We start from the raw sequence: 16,595 nt of genomic DNA, 5'->3' as shown, positions 1-16,595 counted from the left end.
GAACTTTCAATTTTAGTTAATTTTAGTTAATTTCAAAATTTAAAACTGGAATAGTATAATTTAAAAAAATATATATAACCTTGTTTGGTAAGAATAAGTTTCACTTTAACCCTTGAAAATGTAGCATCTTTATTGGTATGTGCTATACATGTTAAATACAGAGCAGACTTTGAGGACTTAGAAAAAAGAACATAAGACATCGCACTTAACTTTTTTTTTTATTAGTTTCAGGTGCACAAGACAAAGTAATACTTAGATGTTTATCATTTATATCCCTCACACTGTGGACCCCCTCCCCCCATCCACTGTCTCTCTGACATTGCACACAGCCATCACATTTCCACTGTCTCTATTCCTAATGCTGTACTCCGCCTCTTGTAAGTATATACATACATATATATACATATATATATATATATACATATATATATATATAAAATTATAGTTGACATTCATTATTGTTCAGCTTCAGGTGTACAGTGCAGTGATCAGGCATCTACATCATCCCTGAGGTGGTCTCCCAAATGGGACATGTGTCCATCGGATACCCTACAAAATCTTTACAACATTATTGATTACGTTCCCCAAATTAATTTTCAAAACCCCATGGCCATCTTGTGGTTACCGACTGTTTTCTAATCCCCTCACCTTCCCCCTTATCCCCACCCCGCTGCCCATCTAGCAACCCTCAGTTTTTCCTCTTTGTCTCCAAAACTGTTTCCGATTAGTTCAGTCACTTATTCTTTTCTTTAGATTCCGTATATAAGTGAGATAATATGGTATTTGTCTTTCTCTGTCTGACTTATTTCACTTAACATAATGTTCTCTAGGTCCATCCATGTTGTTGCAAATGGTAAGATTTCTTTCTTTTTTATGCCTGCATAATACTCCATTGTATAAATGTACCACAGTTTCTTAATCCAGTCATCTACCGATGGGCATTTTGGTTGTTTCCATGTCTTGGCTATTGTGTATAGTGCTGCAATACACATAGGAGTGCATAAAGATTTTTGAGTTCGAGTTTTAGATTTCTCCGGATAGATACCTAGTAGTGGAATTGCTGGATCATAAAGTAGTTCCATTTTCAGATTTTTGAGATACCTTCATTTAACATTTTTCATATTGGGTTTATATTGCTATGATAATATTTTAAATATATTGGATTAAATACAATGTATTTTTAAAACTATTTTCATATATATGTATATATATTTACTTCTTAAAATGTGGCTACATTAAAGTTACATGTATAGCTCATATTCTAGTTCTACTGGGCCTTGCTGCTCTAGCTGAACTAGATGATGGAGTATGTTTTTTATTTTGAAGGTTATAAATGGTAATGTGGAGCCATTGAGAAGCCTGAAGTAGGGAAGTGACATAATCAGATAGAAAGTTCACTTTGGTAGAAGTTTGGGCATGGATTAAAGGACGAACCAGCTAGGAGGTGACTGAGCTATGGCAGAAAAGGGAAACTTGTGGCCTGAAGAAAGTGGCTAACTTGGAGACAAAGTGGGAAGATGTAATCAATTGTTTTTAGTTCTTAGGTGTAATAATGGCTTTGTGGTTATATAGAGGCATGTCCTTACTCTTAGGGGAAGCATGCGGAAATCTTCATGGATGTCATATCATAATATCTACAACTTACTTTATCTATCTATCTATTTTTTTATTTATTTAAATTCCACTGAGAACATTTTACTGGCCTTCTGGATAGAAACGGGAATTTATTTACCTGGAAGAATGAACCCATCATCCTTCTGCTGGAACCGGCTCACAGCCACCTCTTTGCTGTCTGTATTTGGCCCCAATGTAGCCTGTTCTGTGTTTCTTGATGAGATGCCGAAACCTACCACAACTTAGTTTTAAATACATCATGTTCACATAGAAACTTCATACATATACACATTGTACATCCATGAGAAAATGAGAGTGAAAAGGCAAATAACATCTTCGTATTATTTTGAAAAAAATATTTGTATATGGAGAGAGGAGGAACAGAAAGCAAATGTGACATAATGTTAGCAATTATGAATCTAGATGAAGTAATAAATAAAAGATCATTTTACTCTTCTTTTAACTTTTCTGTAGGTTTGAAATTTTTCAAAATAGAAAGATGGGAAATACAATGAAAAAACAGAGAACCTGAGTACACTGATTGAATATGAGAGAAAGGGGAAAGGGTATTGAAAAATGATTTTCTGGTTTCTCACTTGCCAACACAGACAGTGTTTTCATTCTTGAGATGGAAACACAGGAGATGAAACAGGATGGTGAGGATGATGGTAAATTCAGTAGTATGGAAAGTGTGTGCTTTGAGGAACCTTTGGGATACAATAGGCATTGTACAAGCTGAAGTTTCCAAGAGATGCAGACTGGGTGTCTTTAGAACAAGACCGAAATTGGAGGTATTGGAGAGCGCTATGGTGTCAAGTGTGTGTGTGGAGAATATGAAGAAAGGAGGTGTGAGGATGCAACCCAAGGGAACACTGACTTTGAAGGGTCAGCTAGACAGCCTCCAGGAGGACCCCCAGTACTGCCCTCTTGTATTCACACCCTTGGGTAGTCCCCCTCTCCCTCATTATACCCACCTTGGTCTGTGTGACAAGGGCAGAAGTGATATTATGTCACTCCTGAGATTAGGTTATAAAAGACACTGTGGCTTTCATTTTGGCCACATATGCTTTTGGGTGGGGAGGGGTGGGTGATAGGTGGGGAAATCACTCACTCCGTGGGAAGCCATCTGTCATGCCCTGAGCAGCCCTGTGGAGAGGTCCATGTGGTGAAGAACTGAAACTTCCTGCCAATAGCCATGTGAAGGAACTTGACAGAGCTTGGATCAGGTTCATCAGAAGTGAATGAATGAGTAAAACTACAATGTCATGAGACATCCAGAGCCAGAAGAACACAGCTGAGCTGCTCTGCCCAGCTAAAGTGTTCCCAAATACCTGACCCTAAGAAACTATATGAGATAATACTGCTTTAAGCTGCTAAATATGGAGGTAATTTGTCATGCAGCAATAGATAACTAATATGGATGCCTCAATGGACACTTAGAAGGGTGGTCAAGGAGATATGAAAACATTGAGACCGGTCCTGAGAAATCAGGGAAGAGGATATTTTATGGAGGAAGGCCTGGTATACAGTGCCAAATGCTACTAAGCAGTAGAGGAATGGAATTGTCAATGAAAAGATGGTTGGTAACCTTGGTGAAAGCAATCAGTAGAATGTGAGAGGGCAGAAACCAGATTATAGTAGAATGAAGAATGAGTAATAATAAAAGCTATAATTTTTCCATTATCATACTCAATTGGGGGAAAAACGTGTGCTTGTGCTAAGTATCATAATCCCCATTTTAGGCATGAAAAACACAAAGTCACATTGCTACTTTGTGGTAAAATCTGCATCCCTCACCCCCTCCATTTCGGTAAGCTCCTTCCATTTCCAGTGATGTTTTTGCATCACTTATAATTTGGTGCCTCAGCCAGTTACCCAGCTGGAATGGATGGTCTTTCATCTGCTTCTACCTAGCTCACCCCTCTAGCCTTAGGTAAGGTCTCGGGAAGAGAACTAACAAATTAAAGTGAGTGATGAGCATTCTTTCATTCAGTCCAGAGTTATTTACTGAGGTCTTTGTAAGAGCCTCAGCTACCTGGCCAGCCTTCTTAATTAAATACAGATGGGCTACCAATGTGATGTTTTACAAATAAAATCAGCACTCCAGAAGCAAAAGAAAATCAGCCTTGTCTTTCTAGAGAGGGGGCCCCTACCCCAGGTTGAATGAAGCACAGCAAAAGTCAGCGACTGCAGCATCAACGAGTGAGGCAATGAGAGTCGTCATTCAGTGGTGATTAATAGCAACAACTCCTCTTGGGTCTCATACATGAAGCTATCGATATGTATCTGTTTCTAGCTCTAACTCTGTTTTTTAATGGTTTTGGCTTTCAGTCAATCAACTCACCTTCCTATGACCCACACTGGCTCCCCCACAGAAAGATTCCCTGAGAAAGGTTTGCCCTGTAAGTAGAAACTACCTCAGACCTGCTTGAGCTGCATTAAGTCACCGCATGGTGTCATAGTCAATCTTTCTGGCTTTGCAATCAGGCAGGCCTGCTTTGGGAGTCCAGCTCTGACGTGAACTATGTCACTTTGAGTGGGTTAGTTTTCTAAAATCTTTTTCAATTCTCAGCTCCTTGTCTGGGAAAAAAATAAAACAGGGATAATAATATCTATCTCATAGCATTACCACAAGTATAACAGGAAAAAAATTTTGTGTTCAAATATGACTGACATATCTCTTCATTCTAGGATAAGGCAGGACTCATGTCAGAAGTTCCTGGCTCATTTGACAAGGAAAACACTTTGGTAAACTTTTGTGGCTAAGAAAAGCAGCTGACATTCATCTATATCTTTAGATTCTTCTCTGACCCCAAACTAAGAATAGGCCAGAATGGAGACGTTTGTTCAAAAGACATACATTTCTCTGTGTAATAAAGTAATAGCAATTCGATGTTTTTAGGTAGAGGTGAGAAAAAGTGGAGAGTTGGAGGGAAAAGTGGCTGCAGTCAGGGCTCTGGGTAGCAGAAGAGCCAGGAGAGAGAGAGCGCTGGGAGAGGGAGGTGGAGAGCTTCAGTGTGGTGATTTCCAGTTATCACTTGCTTTGAGCGGTGCTATAACTGTCCTACATTGCCTCAGACCATCAGCAAAAGTCTTCCATGCAAAATTGTCCTATGTTCTGGGGGCTTTAGGGATAGAAGGAAGAAAGGAAGGGGTTCAGCTTGCTATGAGTGAGAATGATGGGACAAGAGGATGGCACTGTCAGGTGAAAGAAATTGAATTTAGCTGGAGCAGGAATTCATAAGGAAAATTGATTGTGAAATGTCAGCACATCCCCCAGTAGTCCTTGGAAATCTTGGGGAGAAGACAGACATCTCACAAAATTTGGTATGGGGACTGGAACTTTTCAAGAAAACATGTTCCAAGAAGGCTGGTAAAAATCAGGTTACATAGGATTAAATGAGAAAACAATTAGCTCACAGCCCAGCCTGGAGTTAAGCACTCAGCTAAAGGTAGCTTCCTTTGATTTAGGGAGCAATTTACTCTTTTCTTCATCTATTTGAACTTCAAGGGCTCACCACCTACTTGAAAATTATTATATAGCCATTCTTTTATTCTACTAACATTTATCAAGTTCCTTCTATGTATTATGTAAGAGAAATAATTTCAAGCAGTAATGATTATCATAGCTAATGTTACTGAGGGTTTAGCATGTGCTGGGTACTGTGCTGAGTGCTTTACCTGGCTTGTTTCATTTCATCCTCGCAACAGTCCTAGGGAGGAACAATTATACTCCCATATCCCCAACGACGAAACTGAGGCACAGTGAAGTTAGGTGACTTGCCCAGCCCACGTAGCTAGCCAGTTGGAAAGCCAAGGTTTGAACGCAGGCAGTCAATTTCAGTGCATGCTTTCAAACTCCACGCTACACTGTTTGAGTGCAACTGACGCACGTGTGAATTATGGCATACCAAGAAGGAGTGGTCATGGGGGGGGGAGGATCACGGCGAGGTAAGCCTACACTTACGGGTAGGATTCTCTTGCCTTCTTTTTCCTCCTACCTCCCATTCCCTTTCCAGCTCTGAGTTCTCAAGATGGGGTGCCATTAGGATCCCAACACTTAGTATCTGGGCAGAGCTGCTCATCAGCTGGTTTGAGTTCTCTCATTCTGCCTGTGAAGATCACTAGCAAGTGGAAGGAAGAGAAAGAAGAGAAGGAAATGGCCCATTTGAAACAACAAATAGATCATTAGAAGCTGACTATTGTACCATAATGCAGCACAACAGCAATAAATAAATCAATCATTTTGGGGGGTGGCAAATGACTTTCCTATAATTGACTATTAAAGGCTTACACCACTAATTAGTCTATCAACTACAACTGTTCTTGTCCTTCCGCAAGTTATCAGCCTGCCAAGACAGAGAAAACTCAGCCCCCAGGGCAAGAGATAAGAGAAGTAAGGAGCAGCAGATTCAAACAGCTGGGCATGTGTATGTTTTAAAAGCACAGTGCTCGTTCCCCGGGGCAAATCCACCTGCTAGTAGGAAAGGAACGTTTATCAAAAACCAAAGGGCTGTTGTCTTTGTTGAGCAGAAAGGGAAAAATATGATTTAATCTTTAAAGAGAAAAACCACCATAACCACATACGGGGATCTGTGAAGGGCAGTTCCACGGGGTGTTCCCTGGGGCACTGGACACAGTGAGAAACAAACATGCTTTGTGTGAATGCAGTGTTACCAGAAGACCCAGGCGCATGGGGGCTCCACGCCCGACATCAAAGACTGCACATCTTAAGGAACTAAGACATATTGAGTTCCTACTATGTGCCAGACACCACCTTTGTTCTTTATGTTGATGACTTCATCAACATTCTTAGAGTGCCCTAAGTTATTTCTGGGAGTCCCCCAAAAGGAGCCTCATATGAACCTTCACGGCTGTGGTCTGCAAAACATGGCTGCTCTGCTCTTCTCTTCTCCTCCTTCCTGGCTCCCAGTGGTCCAAGTCCCCTCCCTACCAAGAACTTGGAAAAGCTTCTCATCACTGCGGCTGACCATTGCATACAAACTCAAAGGGTCCAGTAACTCATAAGTCACTCTTGAACAGTTCAAACAGGCTCTGAGCCCCACAGCTCTCCCACATCCTCGGGAGTGGCATGATGGGGAGGACTGTGGCCTTTGTACTCTGTTCCTCTTTTTTCCAGCCCTTCAGCTCCTCTCTACCCTCCCGTGGTTACCAAGCAGACATTCCCATGCACTTGAATGAAAAGTAGCAGATACAAGTTGGGGTGTTGGAGGCAGGTGTCTCCACTAGCAATGGCCTACCGACAGCTGTTAGGTTCTCTTGTTTAATCCTCACAACAGCCATGTGATGGCCGATTATCAATCCCATTTTGCAAAATGGGGAAACTGCAGCTCAGAGAGGTTAAATCATTTGGCCAGGCTTCCACAGGCAGGGATAAAGCACTTAACAAGAGCTCAGGAAATATTTGCTGACAGACAGAATTGGAAATATCAGGCAATAGAAGATCTCCAGTTTCTGGGAAACTCAGAGCCCAGAAGAGTCCAATTATGTGGTGAAAGGGGGCTGTCCATCAACGTAACACCTCTATGGTGGGAGAAGGAGCTGGGATAGGGAGTATAGTGTGAACCCCAAGGTCAATTTTTCCCAACCCCACTCCTTCCTGCCCTGATACCTGTTACATAGTTCACTCCTACACTACCCTACACCCTCCCCAAAGAAAACCCTTCAAAAATGGTAAGCAGTGATATTTATGAGCTACATGATCCATAGTATGCCAACATTGCTTCCTACTTTGGAGATGGAAGGGAGGGGCATGGTGATGTGTGGAGAGAGCCTGGGCTTGGAACCCAATGACAAACCTCTGTTCCCTGGCAACTAGCTAGGTGACCTAATGCAAATAGCTTTACATTGTCCACCTTCAGTTTCCTCGTATGCAAAATGGAAAATAACAGCTGCCTACCTCAAAATGTTGTGAGGATCAAGTGAAGTAATATAATACTACTATTATGTATATAAAAAGAGAGAACTTCAAAATTACAAGTCCTTCCACATGTATCTCTGGCAACCTTCAGAGCAACCCTGAGGATTAGAATCCCTATTTTACAGTTGAGGAAATAGAAAACTCGGAAAGATTGAAATTCACTTGAAAAGAGGGGGTGGTGCGATTATTCTGCAGGGCTGACTTTCGGATCCTACAGCCCCACTGCTTTTGCCTCAGAGTCTCTCATCTGAATCCACGTCATGTTCAAAGCTTTCACTCATTCAATAAATATTTGTTGCATTCCTACCTGGCACCAGGTATTGTGCTAGGCATTGAGGATACTATTGCAGATCTCTTAGTGTGCCGGGGAAGCAGACATTACTTAAGTGAGGCACAATACTGTGCAATGAATGTTATTGCAAAGGAAGGACAGGGTGATGTAGGAGTAGACAGTGGGGAAGCCTGAATAATGAGTAGGACAGAGCCTCATAAAAAGTCGGGGAAGGGTTCTCACCTCAAGGTGGGAAAGAACATGGTGTTTAGGATGAGGGAAGCATAAAGGGTAAGAGGGAAGTGGCAAAAGAAGAGGCTGGAAGGTTAGCTGAGGACCAGAGTTTAGAGGTCTGGCATAAAGAACATGCTCCCAGAAAAACCAGGTCGCAGAGGGCACTTCTGAAGGGAAAAATCAGGGAGGAAGAGGCTTAGAGCTGATTTTAAAGAGAGGTGGGGTTTCTATAGGCAGAAATGCAAGATTGGGATACGGAGGAGATATTCCTGAAGGAGGAAAGAGCATGAGCAAACATAGCAGGGGTTCAGGTAATTACCAGTCTCCTGCTGTCTTAGGCTATCTTAGGCAGAGAGGGAGTTATTAAGCTGGGGGGCCATGGAGATTTGAGATGTCTGAGAATTCCGACTATGCAAAATTGTGTTTATGTACGCACGTGTACTTTCCTGGAGAGAGAGCCCACAGCTCTTTTCCAATTCTCAAAAGAGTCTAGATCTGAGAAAAGGTTACAAAACTGTACTCCAAATCTCGCTCCCCAGTTAGAATTTATGGATGGGCTGGGGCATCCTTTTTTTTGTTTGTTTTTTTAAACAAGCTCGCTTGGGAAGTGACCTGTGCACACCTCGTATCTCTCTAGACAGGCCCAAGGAGGCCTTGGAATGCTATCCTCCACGTGAGCTTCTTGCGCTTTGCCAAACCTCTGCCCCCCTACCCCCATTGTACCCGGGTAGTCACGACCTTCACCACAGTCTCCATTGCCTTGACAGAAATATGGAAGCAAGGTCGGAAGTGGGGGGTGGGAATCAGGGAATCCTGCAAGACGGAATTTCCTTCAGGGATAGAGCTGTTCTGCCCTAAGGCTGGAGATGGTCAGCACGGCCTGCCAGTCCTCCACCCCGCAGTAAACCTAGGATCAAATTCTGGGAATTTCCAAATTGTTCGGCATGACTGCGTCAGATTTTCCCGGACGCCAGCGTGCCGTGCCCACCGCGGCCGCTGGGTGGCGCGGCGCGGGCGCCGAGCGTGGGAAGCGCGGGCGCGCCGGCGGGCTGAGCTCACACGCCCGGGAAGCGGCGGCGGTGGGGCGGGCGTCCGCAGCGGCTGCGCATCTCGCACCTTCCGCGGGGCGCTCGTGGGGCTGCCGGGCGGGTGGCGCAGTCTCCCCGGAGGGCAGCCGCAGCAGGAGGTAAGACCGGAGCCTGGGCCAGGTGGGAGGGGGCACCCTAGCCGGGCCTGCAGGCGGTCTCCGAAAGCCCCGGGGCAGGGGTGGGCCCCTGGGGGCGATGCCCCGGGCCTGCCGCGCTCCGGGCGAGCCCCACCCCCGCTGCGGCGCGGCCTCCGGGCGCAACTGCCCGCACCGCGTGGGTAGGAGCGGATCGGAGCCCGGAGGAGCCCCGGGTGGCCCCGAGCTCTGGGGCCGGGGCCAGCTGGGCAGGGAAGGTGGAGGAGCAGCCCCCTGGGCCCGGCCCGGGAGCCCCTACACACTCCCCACCTTGCATGTCTGCGCTCCGCAGTGGGCGTGGTGCCCCTTTGCTGCAGAGGGACGCCCGGAGTTGAGGAAGGCTGTGGGGGATGGAGAGCGCAGAGACAGGTGGTTGAGGGGGCGAGGGATGGTGCGCAAAGGCTGGTGATTTTAATGCGTATTTCTTTCTTCCCCCTTCTTCAGGGGGCGCGGAGGTGCGTGTGCAGGAGGAGACGGAAAGGCCAGAGGCATAGCTTGTGAGAGGGCAGGAGCTGCTGGAGATGATACCCCGGGGCTCTGTCTCTGTTCAGTATCCCCAACCCACCCCCCCAAAAATTAATAAAGTGGGTGTGGTGGTGAGGGTGGCGGAGTTTGATGAAGACCTGGGCCAGAACTACCCTAAACCGCCCAAGCCGGCCGCCTGGCTCCCTCATGCGTATCCGGGAGCCCCGTACTCCGGAGTACTCTGCAGAGGCTCGGGGTGGAGGGTGGGAACGCCAGAGCTTGAAGCTCCTGCAACAGAGACAGCTCCAGAGATCAGGGCTGGGGCTGAGGGCAGTAGGAAGGTGAGGAGGAGTCTCCAGGCCTACAGCCCAAGTTCATAGGTTGGTGGGTTTGCCAGGACATAGTGGGAGGTGGGAGCTCTAGGGAAATTGGGTATGGTCTTTAGGACACCCTCCTTTTAGCTTTATTTGCAGCCACAGACCATTGGGATCCATCCTTTGCCAAATGTGCCTAATTTATTTTTTCTTTCCCTTTCGGTTTGTTTTGTTTTTTAGAGGAACGGCAAATGATAGAACAGAGGGACAGCTTGCCCAGCCAATCCTGGAGCTGCTGCAGCACTTGTTCCCCAAACAAACCCATTCTGGTGCAAGGACAGAGAGGAGGGGGCTGCTGCCCTCCCCCACACCTCCCATCGCCCCCTTGCTGCTCCCCTGTGGGAAGGGCAGCCTGGCCACCTTAGGCTGAATGGACAGAGCTGCTGTGGGCCAGAGTGGTGATGGTGCTGCGGCCCCTCCCTGTTGCCCGGGCCCGGCGTGGGAAGAAGAATGCAGAGCCAGGCAAGTCTCTCTCTGTGTCCTCTGGGGTAGAAGGAGCAGGTATAAACAGGGCTGGAGCAGCCAGGGCCTGCTGTTGCTTTGGCATTGGTGGTGAGAGGGCTGTTACCTACAGTCCCTTGGGTTTGGTTCCACCCCTGGCCTGTCCCTGGCACTATGTGCTTATTGGTGCCACCATGTTATATAACGCTTATGTAACCTCCCAGGGCAAGCACTGTGTCTCCACTCTCGGGTCACACAAACACTGTGACCGTGGAGGAAGCAGCATTTGTGGAAGCTTGTGGGCGGACCTACTCCCGCCATCCTCAGCCTGGCTCCTTCTCCTGATCCCGGGCACAGGAGGGGGAATGGGAGAAGTGGGGCCCACTCCACACCAGTGTCTGGGGCTGAGAAAGAGGGGTTGCCTGGGCAGCCTTCCTCACCTTGTTGCCCAAAGGATTGTCTGATGGAATGGATGCCATTCTCGTGTTTTGAGGCCAGCTTTTTGTTCTTGGGACCCCTTGGCGTGGCAGATGGGTGTGGTGAGATGACCCCCAGAATGTTGTGGTGGGAGAATACATGGTACATAGAGTTGGATAAAGAGAGGGAGAAATTAACTCTGCCTTTGAGCTTTTGAGCCAAAGTGACTAGAAGGATGGCGGTGGCATTAGAAGAAGTTTGGTGTAGGCCTAGGGGCTAGAGGATGGTCAGGGAAGGGTGTACAGGGAAGTGGATCAGACAGCAAAGATAAACATGGTGTTCTTTTACTGTACTCTCCACTGGGCTGTCCCTGGTTACCAGGGCAACAGAAGCAGTGATGAAAATCATGCCTTTCGTTCAGTGGAAAAATCTGGCTCCTCCTCCCGTCTCTTCCTTCTCTAATCGCCTGTGACCCACTGGGAGGGTGATGGCTCCAGGGATCAGAGACCTCAGCATATCCTTGTCATTCCCCCCTTCCTGAATTGTTTTAAATCATCTCCCCACTACCTGTATCCCCTGTCTCCCCCAGAGCTCAGCAATTGCGTAGGAGTTGGAGTGGATAGAGGGGGAAGGGCATGGACGTCATTGCAGAGCAGAGCGTGGGCAGCGATGGATGCAGGAATGAATGGCACATGAGGAGGGTCACGCATCGATCAGCTAGATAGAGCTTTTTTCTGAGATGGTAGGAGCTGCGGGTGGGAAGGGTGGGTGAGATGGTGGAGGGCTGCAGAGCCTGGCAGTCTGGGTTTGCGGGAATAGGAATAGGAAGGTCCTGAGATTTCTTGTGTCCATGGCTTGTGATGAAAGCTAGGATTCATTCATTCAGCGTTTATTGGGAACCTACCATGTTAGATCAGCTTCTGGGAACTGGGAAGACAGGGACATAGGAATGGGCCTTGACCTTGAAGAGATTGTGGTGGATGGGAGAAGGATGGAGATACGGGGAAAGATCAGCCTGGCCTTGTTACAAAGTTAGAATCTGGGCCCAAGGCAGAAGACTGGCAGTATTCCAGACTGGAGGTGATGGACGAGGGTGGAGCCTGTGGGAATGCAGAGGAAGAAGTAGTTCAGAGAGCCACTTTGGCTTGGGGACAGGACATGGGGAAGAGAAATTTTCAGCCTTAGTGACTGACAGAAATAGAAAAATGAGGGTTCACATTTATTTGGGGGAGTTCTATTTGATTTGCTTTTAGACATATGCCTTCAAGATGATGGCGGGGTGTCAGGATAGAAACGTTTATGGTCAGGCAAATAAAGTTCACAAGGGAAGTCAATTCTGGAAAGAGATTTGGAGGAAAGTGTTATGAAGCCTTGAAGGTACTAGGTTGCTGAGAGGGTGCGTAGAGAGAGATCCCAGGGCCTGGGGTATCAGCCTAGAACCGGGTGAGGCTGTGTGTCTTGTACTTGTTCATTACCCCAGTGCCCGCCCAGATGGCTGGACCAGTTTCTGCTAACGAACACCCACGTCTTCTACCAAACCACACCCATTTTTGAACTTAAGATTTCTGTTTAAGTTTTGTTTTCCCTAGTAACTATGACCAGGAGGATATGTCCTGGAAAGTGTGTGTGTGTGTGTATTTTACGTCTCCAAGCTTTCTCCTTGACTTTTGTGCTACTGTTCACTTAGAAATTACTGAGAGTCCCCAGGATGTGGTATGGAGATGTGCCATAGATCCTTAGCCTTTACCAGCAAAGGAGGTGGTTCTGGTTCCTTTCCAGTCAGCGCTCTGGAGAGGAGTAAGAGCACTATAAAGAGTCAGAAGGCCTTGCCAACTACCTGATCTTGGGCAAGTCACTTCCTTTTCCAAGCCTTAGTGCTTGGTCTAAGAGGTCTAGCTCCTTCCAGCTCTAAAGCCTTCCGATTTGATGTCCAAACACCTTTGCCCAGGTTTCTGATGCAGACCAGTCTTTTCGAACAAGCAGCCCCAATTTCCTTGGTGTCTTGTGGGAGATAGTAGCAGGAATGGAGGTCTTGGCCCCTGTCTCCAGAATGGATGGGAGCCCTCCAGGTGGAGGGTGGCCTCTATTCTTCTTGGGATTGTAGAAATGCTGGAAGGGCAGGAAAATCAGGAGTTGACAAACTACAGCCCATGGGCCAGATGCCTGCTTTTGTAAATAAAGTTTTATTGGAACACAGACATGCCCATTATTTATATATTGTCTATGGCTGTTTTCATGATACATTGGTGTAGTTGAGTACAGCAGGTTAATGTTGTTTTGTTATAAGATCGATGAGAAAAAGAAAGTCGATTCCTGGCCGGGGCCACTGTCTGTGGAGGTTGCACATTCTCCCCACATCTGCATGGGTTTTCTCCAGTACTCCCGTTTCGTCCCACATCCCAAAGATATGACCATTAGATGAACTGGTGTATCTGAATTGTCCCAGTCTGAGTGAATGTGGGTGTGGGTGTGAGTAGCCTGTGACTGAAGGATGTCTTGTCCCGTGTGGGGTCCCACCCTGTGCCCTGAGTTGTCAGGAGAGGCTCCAATCACCCACGACCCTGAACTAGAATAAGTGGGTTAGAAAATAATGATCATACTTGTTTTCATTAATCTTTCCTGAATGTATGTATAACTCGCGTTTATTTCAGTGTTTAATATTAGAAGTGTTTTGGGTCTTTATTTAGAAGGTTAGTGATGTTTTTGTGACCAGAAATATGCTGTTGGAATTTTTAACTCGTTTATATCAATTAGCCTATGGTCCATTTGGTTTTGTTGTATGCTTAAAGTCGCAGCTTCCAAGAATCTACCCATGACACTAAGTGAGGAATTATTGTAATTGCAACAGAGACGATCTGACCCGCAAGCCGAAAGTATTTCCTATCTTGCCTTTAAGAAAAAGTTTTCCAACCTCCGCCCTCCACCACCAGAAAAGTGCTTGGATCTCCACTGGGGATGCTTACTACAGCTGTTTCAGATTTCTAGGGTTCTTGAAGAGTCTGCCTTGGGCCTTCACTTCTGATCCCATGAGAGGATGATGTGGCAATTGAGAGTAGATTGTTGGAATCCACCCAAAGATGGTATCCTGTATCTAGGAAACCCCTTTTATTTTCAGCACTATCTCTGGAACCTGGAGAGTGCCCTCCCCCTCCCCCACACACTTCTTTGAGCCTGGAGGCCTGAATTCCTCAGCAGGAGTAGGGTGTGGCCTTGGTGTGACAAGCTACCCTCCTTCTTATTTCCCAAGCCCCTACAGACAATGGACCAACCCAACCCAGTCTCTGGTCAGGAGGAGGAGAGGCTCATTGGTTCTGCCAAGTCCTGCAGCACATTTCCCTTAATATCTTTGCTTTGACATTTCTGGCCCCACTGTCCCCTTTGGTGGCAAGGCCCTAGACATTCAGCTGCAGAGAGAGCCTGCAACCCACCCTGGTCTGTCAGCCTGAACCTGAACGCTTGTCCATTCTGTGGGAACAAGGCTCTGCGGCTTGGAGTTGGGGTGTTGCTGTGTTGTCTTGGGACCTGAATGACTACTCACTAAGCTTGCAGCTAACCGTTACGGAGTCCCCTTGTGTCCTGGTTTCCACCTTTTTTGACCTGGTCTTCAAATTGGAGTCTTGGTGAAACTTTTGGCAGAAACAGGACTAATTTAAAGTTCTTGCTTTTGCCAAACAGCAGCACAACAATCTGGTCACTTCTGCTCAGGGCTGAGCTAGGGAGTGAGACACTTGGGTGGCAAGAGGAAACTGTGCTTGGAGCAGCAGGGGTGGGGTGGGGGGCTGACTGACGTTTCTTCCTATTGCAGCTGGAAGGGAGGAGGCTGGCAGTGGGAGGAGGGAGCAGACGACCCAGAATAGCAGAGGGCACCAACACACCCAGAGCTGCTTTTAGCTGGTAATGGTCAGCCTTGGCTCTGGGAGGCTTACTTCACACCTCACCTACACATACTTCCCCAGAGGCCGTGAAAAAAAAAAAAAGAAGGTCCTCCTCAAAACTCTAAACACCTTTCCTTGGTAGAGTTTAGGGTAACCTCATACTACATGGGCTTATGCTAATGTGGGGACTAGGGCACTGACTTGGAGAATCATTCATTTACCAGATGTTGATTAAGGATCAATAAGAATAAATGAAGGCTTCGTAGTCTGGTCTGGAAAGCATAGGGACAGTTGAACCAATTTGAATACGATCTGCACTAGATGATAAACTTCAAGAGTGCATGTGTGTGTGTCTTGTTCATTGCTGTCACCCAGTGTGGGGTACTGTGCTTGGTACATGGCAGGCACACAGATGTTTAAGGACGACCCATCCTTGTTTGATCTGTCCTGGAGATGTGCAGGAGGGATCTGAGGAAGTGAGTGGAGGAAAAGAGGAGCTCATGGCAGCGTGCGTGACACAAATTTGGGAGAGGATGGCTGTACCTGGACATACTGATGATGCCAATGCCATTAAGGAGAAAAGGATATCGAAAGATTGATGCCAGGTGGGAATGAGAGAATACTTTGGCATTAGGACCATGGGAAAGGAGGAGAACGACCCAGTACAAAGAGGTACGTTGGCGGCAGCCCAAGTCATTGGACAAAGCAGAGGGTTGGGGAAGTAAGAAGAACCAGCTCGTGGCAGGGAAGGTAAGGTTGGGACGGGAGAGTAAAAACCAGTGTGAGAGGAAGCAGATGCTGTGTGTTAGTTTCATCGTAAACATCTTGCTATAAGCATGTTTGCTGGTAACTAATTGGCCCTAAGGCAATTTCATTAAAAAGATAAAAGAATGAAAAATAAAAGAGGGACATGTAGAAGGACATACTGAAACATGAGAAAGTCAGTAACAAAATTAAAAGACTGAAAAATGAAAACACATTGTCTTTGAAGTCTTTCATTCATAGTATCATACATTTTCTTTTTGCTTGATTCATCTCATTCAGAATTGCACTTTTTTCGCTAAAATTTCTTCTTCCTTCATTAAAAGAGGGACCATTTCCAACTACAGAATTGATAATTAACGCTCTCGAAGACCGTTCTGAATTAGCAGCTGCCTCATTAACATTTGCATAGCTTGGTAAACTTTTGGTTTTGACAGGTGGGAGGGCTGACTGCTCACCGAAGGGTTTGCAAACTGATTTTGTGTCATTTTCCAGCAGAGAATGCAATCTGGGGTTACACGGAGCTTTGCAATCTGCTTTATACATACTTGTTACCATCCACTGTTAAGGCCGCCACATCTACTCATACAGCCCATTATGAGGGCTGAGATTTCTGTAACATAAAAATGGCAGTAACGGCAAGAATTTCATCCATGGAGAAATGAAACCAGACTGATAGCTAGCTTAAATGCATGAAGTCTGCCAAATGTAAACCAAACTGTCAGCTGGTTATTTTGTCTTTTATGGTGAAATCGCCTTAGTTATGCAGTGAAAAGGTTTGCAGCAAAGATACTTATGGCAAAACAACCTAGAACCCATAGAGGCATCTTCAGGCCCAGAGTGAGCACAGCTGAAGCAGGTCAAGGTGATGGAAGTGACAAAGACAAGACCAGAGGACTCCCAGCTCTGTCCCGCCGGTCTCCTTGGAAATGACCATGTCCAGGTATGACTCAAGTACCCTGCGGTGGGGCAGGTGCAA

At 46.4% G+C, this 16,595-nt stretch overlaps 1 long non-coding RNA gene across 1 annotated transcript in view; it reads left to right on the top strand.

The window, feature by feature from the left end:
- The first annotated feature begins 9,117 nt into the window (after positions 1-9,117).
- The window catches only part of LOC308487798, a 42,523-nt gene continuing 35,045 nt past the window's right edge, over positions 9,118-16,595 (top strand). Inside the window, exons 1-2 of the long non-coding RNA XR_013991759.1 lie at positions 9,118-9,246; positions 10,302-10,583. This is a non-coding gene — a long non-coding RNA (uncharacterized lncRNA). The remainder of the gene's footprint in view (positions 9,247-10,301; positions 10,584-16,595) is intronic.

Source organism: Rhinolophus hipposideros, assembly GCF_964194185.1.
Source record: "Rhinolophus hipposideros genome assembly, chromosome: 19".
Taxonomy (NCBI): Eukaryota; Metazoa; Chordata; class Mammalia; order Chiroptera; family Rhinolophidae; genus Rhinolophus; species Rhinolophus hipposideros.
Note: the sequence above shows the minus strand (reverse complement) of the source record. Positions and strands in the feature narration are given on the sequence as shown.